This window comes from Neodiprion fabricii, chromosome 6 (assembly GCF_021155785.1).
Source record: "Neodiprion fabricii isolate iyNeoFabr1 chromosome 6, iyNeoFabr1.1, whole genome shotgun sequence".
NCBI classification, from domain to species: domain Eukaryota; kingdom Metazoa; phylum Arthropoda; class Insecta; order Hymenoptera; family Diprionidae; genus Neodiprion; species Neodiprion fabricii.
This window is the reverse complement of record NC_060244.1, coordinates 5721127-5734278: the sequence shown is the minus strand read 5'-3', so window position 1 is coordinate 5734278 and position 13152 is coordinate 5721127. Positions and strand designations below refer to the sequence as shown.

At 41.2% G+C, this 13152-nt stretch overlaps 1 long non-coding RNA gene across 1 annotated transcript; it reads left to right on the top strand.

Moving 5' to 3' along the window:
* The first annotated feature begins 7148 nt into the window (after positions 1 to 7148).
* Positions 7149 to 8440, top strand: LOC124184424. The gene is made up of 3 exons (XR_006871195.1): positions 7149 to 7177; positions 7941 to 7970; positions 8165 to 8440. It is a non-coding gene; the product is annotated as an uncharacterized LOC124184424 (long non-coding RNA).
* The last annotated feature ends 4712 nt before the right edge of the window (positions 8441 to 13152 follow it).

The following is a 13152-nucleotide window of genomic DNA, read 5'->3' as shown; positions in this document are numbered from 1 at the left end:
GCGGTCGTAGTTTGCGGAACGGGGATTAAAATTATGATCGTTTCCACGCTGGTCCCGGCGCATCTGTTTCTGATTTTTAATTAATATCAACCGGTCCTGCAAAGCCATACGCGCATGACTGCCCATCGCACACGCTGTGGCACAAACTATAGAGAAATTAACAGAACAGAATGCTCACGCGCGAGGCATTAAAATTAATGAAACGAACGAAATGTGTTTTAACAAAATGTACGCGAGCGATCAGGCGGAAGCTGGGACGTAGCGAAGGAGCGAGAGAGAGGTAGAGAGAGAGAGAGAGAGAGAGAGAGAGAGAGAGAGAGAGAGAGAGAGAGAGTGAGAGCGGAAAAGCGCGCGAATCAGTGAACATCGAAGAGGCGTTTTACAACCAGAGAAAAGCTCAACTATTGACGATTAAATTTTCAACGTTGAAAGTTGTTTTCTTCCACCGATTCGGACAAGATTGATAATTGAATTACACCCTGTTACGGGGAGAACGCTTACGATTAAATATTACTGTCGGTATACGCACTTGCAGGATACTTGGATGAATCGGGCGAAAGTGAATTATTGTTTGTTTCGACATCCTCCGACTTTTTCTTATACCGAAGTTCCCCCGCAGATAAATCTGTTCCCGCTGTAAAGTAATTTAGTTGAAAAATTGTAAGAAGTGAAAAATAGTTCTTCGCGAGTTTATACGCATCTATATACTATAGGTAGTTGTGCCATATTTATTACACGACGTCTCGCCGATTATCGAAGAGTTTGAACATTTTTCTAACACCGATAAGGCTTCAATCACATCATACGGAATGTAATGTATGAAATATTGTGGATGATAAAAGTACGTACCTACGTCAAAAAAATCGTCTGATGTCTTTCACTCAATGTCTACATCCCGTGGCCGTAGGACAAAAAATAAAATATCTGTGATTTCCTCCTCCTCCAAATCTGCGATTTGCAATACGTTTGCAATCGAATTGCAAACAATTTTCGTCGCGTATAATTTCGAGGCAGCGCTGTAAGAGAATGTCCTTCGTGTTCTACCAAACTCCTGGAAAATCCTCGTTGCTAGCGTATAAACGTAAAGCTGAGTTAATTTGACATCGAGATACGATACAGTTATATAACAGCGGTGGTGGAACTGGTACGGAGTTACAAGTCGCTAAGCTCACCCCGAAATCCTTGGCTGGGTTTACGACGGAGTTACGAAATTTTCCCTTATACCAGAGACCGCTGGCTGTGGCTCGAATTTCGTCGTAACGATGCCACCGCAAAACGTTCCCCGAATCCCTTCTCTCACCAACGTCAAAAATTTGCATCCGCAGCGACGATCGTAACGTCGTATTTTGCAAGTTTGATAAAAATCATAACGACACCGGAACTATCCGCCTTGCATTACAGCTTTCTCGTTTAGGATAAGGGAAGGAAGAAGGATGGGAGAGAGCGAGGATACGATAGGGAGAGATGCAAGGGCCAGAGGGGGGATTCCTTAATTAAGGAACTTGACTTAGTCGGCTCTGACGGAGTTCGGGGGCGGGAGAGGGACACGGAGAGGGTTACGAGTTTTCCAAGAAGTGTCAAAGTGACGTTCAACCATCGGCCGCCCTTCGCCCCCTGCACTCATTACCCGTCCCTTCGTCGGGCGAATATAAATGCGCGCATTATTCGCGCATAGCTACTAGTTATTTCTTTGAAACGCGCCCCGCATGCCTACCGATTTGCCCTTTTCGAATTAACGTAACGCGCGCGACATCGAACACCAACCGATCCCAACGATAAGGTCCCCTACCTTCAAATCCCTATTCCATCAAACTATGAATATGCAGCTCAAGATGCCTATCTTACATATGCCGCGGCAGAGAGTCAGCCTTGCGATAATAACGCCGAATGATTAGTTTCGATCATTTAATCGGCGAAAATCAGGACGCTTTGCAAGTTGCAGCTGTGCTGACGCAAGTTTTTTGCCAGTTTGGTCAAATTTTTTTAAAAAAGGAGTCATTTTTTTACAGGATACCAGTAATCGAGTTTGAAGTTACCATTGTCATTTCGAACTTACTACGTTACTGACGTATTGACATAAAGCATAAAATTGTCGCAAGTTGACTAAAATAATCCCAAGAATAATGCAAGTCGAAGACTACTGTACTGAATTATCTTGTCAATCGGCTGACCCAATTTCGACCCAAACGAATATTTCTTCCAATATTCCTCGACAGAAATTTAATTGTTTCAAATGGTAATTTACTTGTAACAAGCAAACGTTATTTGAAATAGAATTATATTTACCGAAAGACTCAAATACTTTTTTTAATTGATAAATTGCCTGCATTTTCATTCCCTGAAAAATGAAATGCAAATTTCAAAAGCGCTCCGTTGACGAAAACTTTCCTTACCAGCAGTAAACGACGTGCTCCATATACTTCTGTACTTCTCAAATTTCACACTCGGAAATATCGAGGAATATTTTGCGAATGCGGCGCCATCGTCATTTTTTACGTGAGAAGTGTTTGGATCGGGGCTGAATTTTTGGCCACATCGCTTATTTCCCATCGGTGGGTATTAGCGTACACAAAACGGCGGAGGGTAAGCGAAGCGATTGCTCTCGCATGGGCCGACGGTTCTGCAGTGCGCCTTTTCGCATGCAACCCACGTAGCATCGAGTGGAAACTGACGGTAACTTGTCGGCCTTAGGATATTCAGGATTCTGAACTGTGGAAACAGTCGGACGTGGAAATTACCATCCCAAATAAAACTTGAACATTGAAAAATAAATCAGAATCACGCGTGACAACCGAATCGAAATCCAGACTCCTTTCTGGCAATTTTTTTCTTGCGCATATTCCGAAATTTTTCTTCTCAGCTAAGCGCCTAACCGCAGGCAACCGAGCGATACATGGTTCACAATGCACCAATGAACCTAATTTTTCATCTTTGCTGCTTGAATATCTGAAACATTTATGGATCGGCTCGTCTGCGTGTGTTAAGTAAATTATGGTTGTAATAATCGTTACCTTTCAACTCTTCAAAAATATTTATTCCGAAAAAATCGTTGGCGCGTTTTATTTTAATACCCACAGCTCGAACGAAGTGATGTTTTCTTGTAATTTATGATTAATAAAATGAGTAATAAATTAGGGAAACTGGAAGTGAAAGTTCGGCGAAAGAACAATAACAGCGTTGAAATAATTTCAGCAGGTCTAACTTGGTTATGACCGATTATTCCGTTTCTTGCTAAACGATTCTGCAATGCTGCAAATTGAATTGTCTTATTGATGATTTTAGTCCTTGGTCCCTTATGTGTGTTTACGCAGTTGGCCCGCCGATTGCAAATACAGGTCGAAGTTCCATCAGATCTATTGATCGAGTTTGAGTGACGGGTGCGTCTAAAATGGGTCACGGTTTTTGGCGATCTACCAATTCATATCCGAAGAATACTTTGTCACTGTTCGACTCTATACGAACAAAGGACACGGGTTCTTGTGATTCCGAATAATAGCTCGTAATCTGATTGAGGGAGCCTGCCCGTTGCCTTGTTAGCAAAGCGTGAATTTATTACGGAAATCAATTCTGCCTGATGATCAAAATACTGAACTTTGTCTATGAATTTCAACCTTATTATGCACACATCGCATATGCTGGCCTTCGACGCTTTGTTTTGATGAAATGAATTTCAGGCCACGGTTTGGATCTTGACACCTCAATTAGATTGCACAAGCTTCGCGCGTTTTGTTTTCTCAATAATTCAAGAGTATCACGAATTTTCCTAGGACTGAGTGAGAAATCATATGTCCGGATATGCAGGGATGTCGAGATGAAAATTGAACGATCCTTTTCTGTTCTCCTTTATATGTGTCAGGTTTGTTACCTACTGGAAAAACTGTTCATGGGCTGGACAAGCGGAAACTGCGAAACTTTTAGAAACCCTTTTTTTGGTATATCCAGATTCGAATCCACAGGAGTTCGCTTGCTAACCCCGAAAAAAAAGTCATCACGTTAGTCATTTCGTTGGGCGACGAAGAAAATTAAGGGTACGAAAAAACGTGAATTGGAAGCAGGCAACCACGAAAAAACGACGCCGGAAGAAGAAGCTCTAATCATCTTGTCCACTTTTATTGTAACCCATTTCCTAACTGGATCTAATCATGGAACGATGTTAAGGAGCGAAGTTAATACGACAAAGTTCGGTTGATTGGACGAAAATTTGTACGCATCTATTCAAGATTCCCTTCAGCTAGATAGATATTCAATATTTCGTCTGCCAAGCGTAAGTGTAGCTGCTTGAAAATCGACAGGTAATACAATTTTCCGTCACGAGATTTTATGCCGAGGAACGGGCGTAGAAATTCAACCTGTCAGCCAGCCAGGACGCGAATTCTTCGCCTCCTACATCAGCATTCGCGTAAAGTAATCCACGCCATTATCCGTCCCCATCACGATTCACCCATCTAGGGTGGCTCGTGATTTAAGACTGTGAAAAAAAAAAAGAAGAATATAACAGACTGGATGCCAGACGAACACTTTCAGCACGTACGCCGAGAGCCATCATCTATCCCGGGCACGTGGTTTGCAAAAATTACACCAAAAAATACTCTGCTGCAGAGTTCATTTTGTGATCCACCGTGACAAAATTTAATCGAAATTATTTTGATACATAATCTTGGGTAGAGCAAGCTGTACGGCATTCGCATCTAATCTCGGTCACGCGCAAAAAAAAATTCAAACCAACGACTCATCGCGCGATGAGACCAGCTTCTAAGAAGTTGCAGAGATTAAAATTCTGATTAAACTGTTTCTATAAAGGCTGACGCCGACTAGACCGCGGCGGACGGCGGCGGACGGCGGCGAAATTTTCGCTCATACAGTTATCCATATAGGTGTTCACACTAGACGGCGGCGGACCGCGGCGGACCGCGGCAATTTTTCGCGAGTTCCAGGTTGGGAATATTTCGGCGGTGCGCCGCGCATCGCCGCGCATCGCCGTCGTCTAGTGTGAACACCCGACCGATGCCGAAATTCATCCCAAGTATAAAAATAGGGAAACCTGCGTTACTTTGATGTAAATGGTTATGGTTTACAAGGATTCTTTTCATTCTCTCCGCTGTTCTTGCGAAAAATAAATGTATTCATTTTTACATCTTAAATAAATCCTACGGATATTAAATAAATGTTACGCAAGTAACTACTTCATTTTTAAAGAAATTTAAGTAAACGTGAGTTTTAGAACAACAAGTTATGATCAACGGATTATTTTATGTAAAAAATTTATTTTTTTCTCATTGTTCGGGTATGATGCTGATTTCATGAAGACTGTTTTTTATTTTGCGTATTAATTTTTATGCATAAGAAATGAGAGAGTATATTTTGAGCTAAAATTTATTTCATTTTCACTATACATGTATTATATGTATAATAGGGTGTTTCAAAATAAAAAAATTTACGATTTTCCAACGAGCCACACCCGAAATAGTTTAGGTAGAAACAAAAATTCTGGCGATAGATGAGCATTGTCGGTTGATTTTTAATCCTTTTTTCCTTTTTATCGAATTTATGATGGACAATTGTTAGTAATTTTTTTTCGTGTTAAACACTTCTTCATCTGAGCTATCCATAATGAGTAATCAAGAAGTAGTGGCAAATATGCATGATTATTTATTGTGTGCCCATGACGACTGAGACAAATCGTGGTCATCAGATAATTGATAAATATCTCTTTTTCGGAGAAACAGTATCGGCGGGTGGTCACGCGACTATAGTGGGCGCATCTCACGGTAACTGCGCGGCGGTCCGCCGCGGTCCGCCGCGGTCCGCCGCGGTGCAGTGGGTGTCAGCCTTAACTTTTGAAATGTCCTACCATTTCCGAACACCTCCAACCATCCTATTTATCTATATTACTAGATTAGCTATTATATGAAAAGAGAAGAATTATTCACTTCGAAATGGGATTCTATTCGACGCGCGCTCGATGTATTCCATAACATTAGTATTCATAATTATTTCAACAACTTTTCATTTGCTCTCTCGATCTTGAATTTTCGTAGGCATATAACCAAAACGCTGTTCTAGCTAGTCGAGAGTGAAGTATCTACGTTGGGTAGAGAAGCAAAATTGTTTTTCGAAAAGTATTCGGATGGAAAAAAATTCAGAGTAACTGTAATACATCACGGATGCGCTAATTTTGAACGAGATGAAATGGATGCTTCGTATATGAGATAGTATTTAACGCTGCGTAGTGATTTAAAGACCTAAAAAGGTGATAGGAAGAGAAAGAACGAAGCTTCTTAACACTTCGAGTGTATTTTAACACACATTTGAAAGATACGAGCAAAATTTTTCATCATCCAACTGTCGCAGAACGGCAGCGTTATCGGCTGACCCGTTAAGTAAAGGATATATCTTCAGTCAACGGCTGACCATCGAAGGGCCTGGCCGCTTGAGTCTGGAATCGGCAGGACAGATAAGGTGTGTATTTCTTGTATGAAATGTGAACACTAGAATCATTATACATCATATCATATCATCATACATCATACATCATACATCGTACATCATACATCATCATACTTAGTATTACAGTTCGAAACCAAAGTTTGAATTTTCGGATGTTCGGAAAGTGACGTCACCAATCTAAAATCGGCTAGCCGAGTTCCTCAGTCTGGTAACAACCGCGCAGTAGAGCGGACGGTTGAGAGTCGCGCTCCGCAAACTTCGAGTACCGGGTTCTCAACCTCCCGGATCCCGCGCTTCGGGTCCGCTACGCGGTGAAACTCGACTTCCAGGATAAGCGCTCCGTGGTTCTGACTGTCCAGGTCCTGGATCTGATGACTTTTAACCTTCCGGACTAATTTTCAAGTTTACAAGTTTGATTATTGAAAACGTCATGTTTTGTACTATCGAACCAATATGTATGCTTCTAACATTTTAATCCGAAAAAAAACCGAACGACCAGGATCAACAAATTGCAATAGGTGAGTAGTTGGCATACTATACATAGGAATACATGACACTAACGTCGTTTAATTACAGCTAAAATTGCTGTGTATCGTGTTTCGAATCTGTTAGAACTGATTTTTTTTTTATGTGTTCTTATACTAAAAATATTTGTTACTATTCATGGGATAACCGAGGTGGTTATCGGTGGTTGTTGGATATGGTTGGCGGTGGTTGGAGATGGTCGGAGGTGGACGAGGAGGAGAACCAGGAAGACGAGGAGAACAACGTGAACGAGGCGGACGAGGATTCTTGCTCGGTGAGTTTAACATGTTTATAATATTTAATGGCAATTGTAATTATATTGTATTTGAAATTTTTCAAACTTGTCACGTTTACAATAAATTATTTTGATTCATTTTTCGCGCAAGCACAAATTCAGTAGCTACAAATGCGCTGATAAAATTTATTATATTATTAATTAATTATACTTATCCTTATAAGATATTTTTGATGTGTTCTTATACTGAAAACATTTATTACTATTCAAGGTATAACTAAGGTGGTTGGCGGCGGTTGTTGGATATGGTGGGCGGTGGTTGGAGGTGGTCAGAAGTGGACGAGGAGGAGAACGAGGAAGACGAGGAGAACAACGTGAACGAGGCGGACGAGGATTTTTGCTCGGTGAGTTTAACATTTTCATAAAATTTAATGGCAATTGTGATATATTTCATCTAAAATTTCTTAAACTTGTCATGTTTACAGTGAATTATTTCGATTCATTTTTCGCGCTAGCACAGATTCAGTAGCTATAAATGCGCTGATAAAATTTATTGTATTAATTAATTATACTTATCCTTACATCCTTACACAATGTGTTTGATGTGTTCTTATACTGAAAATATTTATTTCTATTCAAGGTATAACCCGAGGTGGTTAGCAGTAGTCGTTGGAGGTGGTTGGCGGTGGTCGAGCTGGACAAGGAGGAGGACGAGGAAGACGAGGAGAACAAGGTGGACGAGGAGGACGAGGATTTGTGCTCGGTGAGTAGAACAGTTTTATAATATTCAATGGCAATTGTAATTATATTTTATCTAAACTTTTGGAAACTTGTCACGTTTACAATAAATTATTTCAATTCATTTTTCGCGCAAGCACAAATTCAGCAGCTATAAATGCGCTGATAAAATTTATTATATTATTAATTAATTGATTACTTATGTTAATTATGTTTCAGTTCTGTGCCCCACCTAGTGATCCGCTAGTACATATCCTCCGATGTGACATCGCTCTGCTACGTATGAAGAAGAAAAGATTTATTAAGATGCAAATTGCTCCTCTCTTCTTGCCATTGTGCTTTCAGCCATTCTTGTGCTGTGTGTTTAATATTTAGGACAGTATGTAATATAGAATAACAGGTACAGCTACGAATATAGCACTACAATAAATCTTATAGAAATGAGCTCTCATTGAGATTTCTCTGTATTTATAACTCGACGCGAGAAGGCAAAAATCAATGTAATGCCATCTGTAAGGTAATTGGACTCGTATTTGCACTACGAGAACTCGTTGGGCATTTTGCGGTGAAGTTTGAAAAATTGTTGTACAAGAAATTAAATAACTATAAAAATGGATAAAAAATATTATCTCTAATAGTGAATGTAGCTAATACAGCTTTAACCGTATATTGATTATGTTAATGATCTATTGTGACAAGATCGGAATTAGATAAGCTCTCTAAATACTCTTTTCTAGACTATTAATTTATATCATGTATATGTAAATGTATATTTCTTCAGTTTATACAATCACTGCACTAGGATTACCCTTGCCATGTTTTATGGCGCGCTTGTGTAATTTGTATATTATTAACCTTACGTTTTACTCTATTTGCGACAAGTTGTGAGTGTTTCTAATTTCTTGGCAATTATTTATGTACGTGTATGTGTATATACGTATATGTATACTTATGCATGCGTATATACATATATACACATATATAAAACTAGATTTTTACAATAAACACAGAGGTTTTAGTATATTCACATACGGATTTCTGTGTATAGGTATACTTGAACTAAAATATCCTTATCTCTAATACGGAGTTCTTCGTAATTCGCATTTGTTCTTGTAACCCAATGTCCTACATACGATGGCAAAAATCGAGATCCAACTTAACTGAGTCTCAAAGCCCTGTTGACATAGAAGCAGCTATTTGATAGAAATTATAGTTTGTAGTTTACACAGCCCATTGCATGATATTTCATTTTAAATACATATGTTTCAATGTATTTAGGAATAATTTATCAAATATATGGAGGTCATGTGCAAATAATAAATGAATTGATTCGACCGCAGTTTGATGTATTCATTAGAGCTTTAACAATAAATTTAAGCTTTGTTACTTCTTTTATTTTATTATGGATAATCAAAAACATTTCCGACTATTCGTGCTGTGGAAGCATGGGGATTAAACCAAATGTAGCAAAAGATTAGAAACAGTGTATATAGAGTACGGGTATTTTTCTAATAATGCAAACACGTGCCGCTAGCTTAGTTTTGACATATCTAGATTACCACGCCTTGCGAATTAGCTTTCCAGACAGAGATGAATAAGCGATTTTAAGGACTGCATTCTCGTTGTTGAATACTCTATGCCTCATGGGAAAAGAAAATCTGTAACGACGAAATTGATGCACCGGATCATCGTCGACTTCAACTTTTGAAATGTCCTACCATTTCCGAACACCTCCAATCATCCTATTTACCTATATTACTAGATTAGCTATGATACGAGAAGAGAAGAATTATTCATTCTGAAATGGGATTCTATTCGACACGCGCTCGATGTATCCTATAACATTAATATTCAAAATTATTCCAACAACTTTTCATTTGCTCTCTCGATCTTGAATTTTCATAGGCATAGAATCGAAACGCTGTTTTAGCTGGTCGCAAGTGAAGTATCTGCGTTGGGTGGAGGAGCGGAATTGTGTTTCGAAAAGTATTCGGATGGAAAGAAAATTCAGAGTACTTATTTTGAACGAGATGAAATGGATGCTTCGTATATGAGACAGTATTTAACGCTGCGTAGTGATTTAAAGACCTAAAAAGGTGATAGGAAGAGAAAGAACGAAGCTTCTTAACGCTTCGAGTGTTTTTTAACACACATTTGAAAGATACGAGCAGAATTTTTCATCGCCAACTGTCGCAGAACGGCAGCGTTATTAGCCGACCCGTTCACTGAAGAATATATCTTCAGTCAACGGCTGACCATCGAAGGGCCTGGCCGCTTGAGTCTGGAATCGGCAGGACAGATAAGGTGTGTATTTCTTGTATGAAATGTGAACACTAGAATCATTATACATCATATCATATCATCATACATCATACATCATACATCGTACATCATACATCATCATACTTAGTATTACAGTTCGAAACCAAAGTTTGAATTTTCGGATGTTCGGAAAGTGACGTCACCAATTCAAAATCAGCTAGCAGAATTCCTCAGTCTGGAAACAACCGCGCAGTAGAGCGGACGGATAGGAGTCGCGCTCCGCAAATTTCGAGTACCGGGTTCTCAACCTCCCGGATCCCGCGCTTCGGGTCCGCTGCGCGGTGAAACTTGACTTCCAGGATATGCGCTCCGTGGTTCCTGGTTCACGTTTACAATAAATTATTTCAATTCGCTTTTCGCGCAACCCCAAATTCGGTAGCTGTCAGTCCGCTAATAAAATTTCTCGACTTCCAGGATATGCGCTCCGTGGTTTCTGGTTCACGTTTACAATAAATTATTTCAATTCGTTTTTCGCGCAAGCTGAAATTCAGTAGCTGTCGGTCCGCTAATAAAATTTCTCGACTTCCAGGATGAGCGCTCCGTGGTTCCTGGTTCACGTTTACAATAAATTATTTCAATTCGTTTTTCGCGCAAGCTGAAATTCAGTAGCTGTCGGTCCGCTAATGAAATTTCTCGACTTCCAGGATAAGCGCTCCGTGGGTCCTGGTTCACGTTTACAATAAATTATTTCAATTCGTTTTTCGCGCAAGCTGAAATTCAGTAGCTGTCGGTGCGCTAATAAAATTTCTCGACTTCCAGGATGAGCGCTCCGTGGTTCCTGGTTCACGTTTACAATAAATTATTTCAATTCGTTTTTCGCGCAAGCTGAAATTCAGTAGCTGTCGGTCCGCTAATAAAATTTCTCGACTTCCAGGATGAGCGCTCCGTGGTTCCTGGTTCACGTTTACAATAAATTATTTCAATTCGTTTTTCGCGCAAGCTGAAATTCAGTAGCTGTCGGTCCGCTAATGAAATTTCTCGACTTCCAGGATAAGCGCTCCGTGGGTCCTGGTTCACGTTTACAATAAATTATTTCAATTCGTTTTTCGCGCAAGCTGAAATTCAGTAGCTGTCGGTGCGCTAATAAAATTTCTCGACTTCCAGGATAAGCGCTCCGTGGTTCCTGGTTCACGTTTACAATAAATTATTTCAATTCGTTTTTCGCGCAAGCTGAAATTCAGTAGCTGTCGGTCCGCTAATAAAATTTCTCGACTTCCAGGATGAGCGCTCCGTGGTTCCTGGTTCACGTTTACAATAAATTATTTCAATTCGTTTTTCGCGCAAGCTGAAATTCAGTAGCTGTCGGTCCGCTAATAAAATTTCTCGACTTCCAGGATAAGCGCTCCGTGGTTCCTGGTTCACGTTTACAATAAATTATTTCAATTCGTTTTTCGCGCAAGCTGAAAATCAGTAGCTGTCGGTCCGCTAATGAAATTTCTCGACTTCCAGGATAAGCGCTCCGTGGTTCCTGGTTCACGCTTACGATAAATTATTTCAATTCGTTTTTCGCGCAACCCCAAATTCGGTAGCTGTCAGTACGCTGATAAAATTTCTGTAACTTTACAATCTTCTCATAATCTTTCTGGTAGATAATATCGATAAAAAAATTATATCAAACCTCACACATTATTTTTGATTTGTTCTCATGCCGAAAATATTTATTAGTATTCGAGGTATAACTCGCGGTGGTTGGCGGTGGTCGGAGGTGGACGAGGAGGAGGACGAGGAGGACGAGGATTTGTGCTGGGTGAGTGAAACACTTTTATAATATTTGATGGCAATTGTAATTATATTTCATCTGAAATATTACAAACTTGTCACGTTTACAATAAATTATTTCAATTCATTTTTCGTGCAAGCACATATTCAGTAGCTATGAATAATCTTATACAATTTATTATATGATCAATTAATCAATTAATATTCTTATAATATTTAATGGCAATTGTAATTATATTTCATCTGAAATATTACAAACTTGTCACGTTTACAATAAATTATTTCAATTCATTTTTCGTGCAAGCACATATCCAGTAGCTATGAATAATCTTATACAATTTATTACATTATCAATGAATTGATTAATTACAATAATCCTTACACGATATTTTTGATATGTTCCTATACTAAAAATATTCATTACTATTCCAGGTATTACCCCAGGTGGTCGGAGCCGGACGAGGAGGAGGACCAGGTGGACGAGGAGGAGGACGAGGTGGACGAGGAGCAGGCGGGGTGGGTCGTGGGAGAGGGGGGGGGGGGGGGGGGGGGGGGGGGGAGGGAAGGGCGAGGTGGGCAGGGAGGGGGAAGGGACGGGAAGGGATGGGCAGGGATGGGAGGGGAAGGGAAGGGAAGGGAAGGGGTGGGGCGAGGAGGGTGAGGGGGACGGGGAGGGCGGGTGGGCGGGAGGGAGGGTGGGAGGGAGGGAGGGAGGGAGGGAGGGCGGGAGGGCGGGCGGGCGTGTAGGGGGGCGGTACTGCTCTAATAACTCTAACGGGCTTGCATCGACATCCGTCCTCCACTCTCTCCCTCCCGCCCACCCTCCCGCCCGCCCGCCCGCCCGCCCTCCCTCCCTCCCTCCCTCCCTCCCTCCCTCCCGCCCTCCCGCCCACCCGCCCTCCCCGTCCCCCTCACCCTCCTCGCCCCGCCCCCTCCCTTCCCTGCCCTTCCCTTCCCGTCCCTTCCCCCTCCCCACCCACCTCGCCCTTCCCTGCCCCCCCCCCCGCCCCTCCTCTGAGGAGAGGAGAGGTCCTCTCCCACGATCCACCCCGCCTGCTCCTCGTCCACCTCGTCCTCCTCCTCGTCCACCTGGTCCTCCTCCTCGTCCGGCTCCGACCACCTGGGGTAATACCTGGAATAGTAATGAATATTTTTAGTATAGGAAC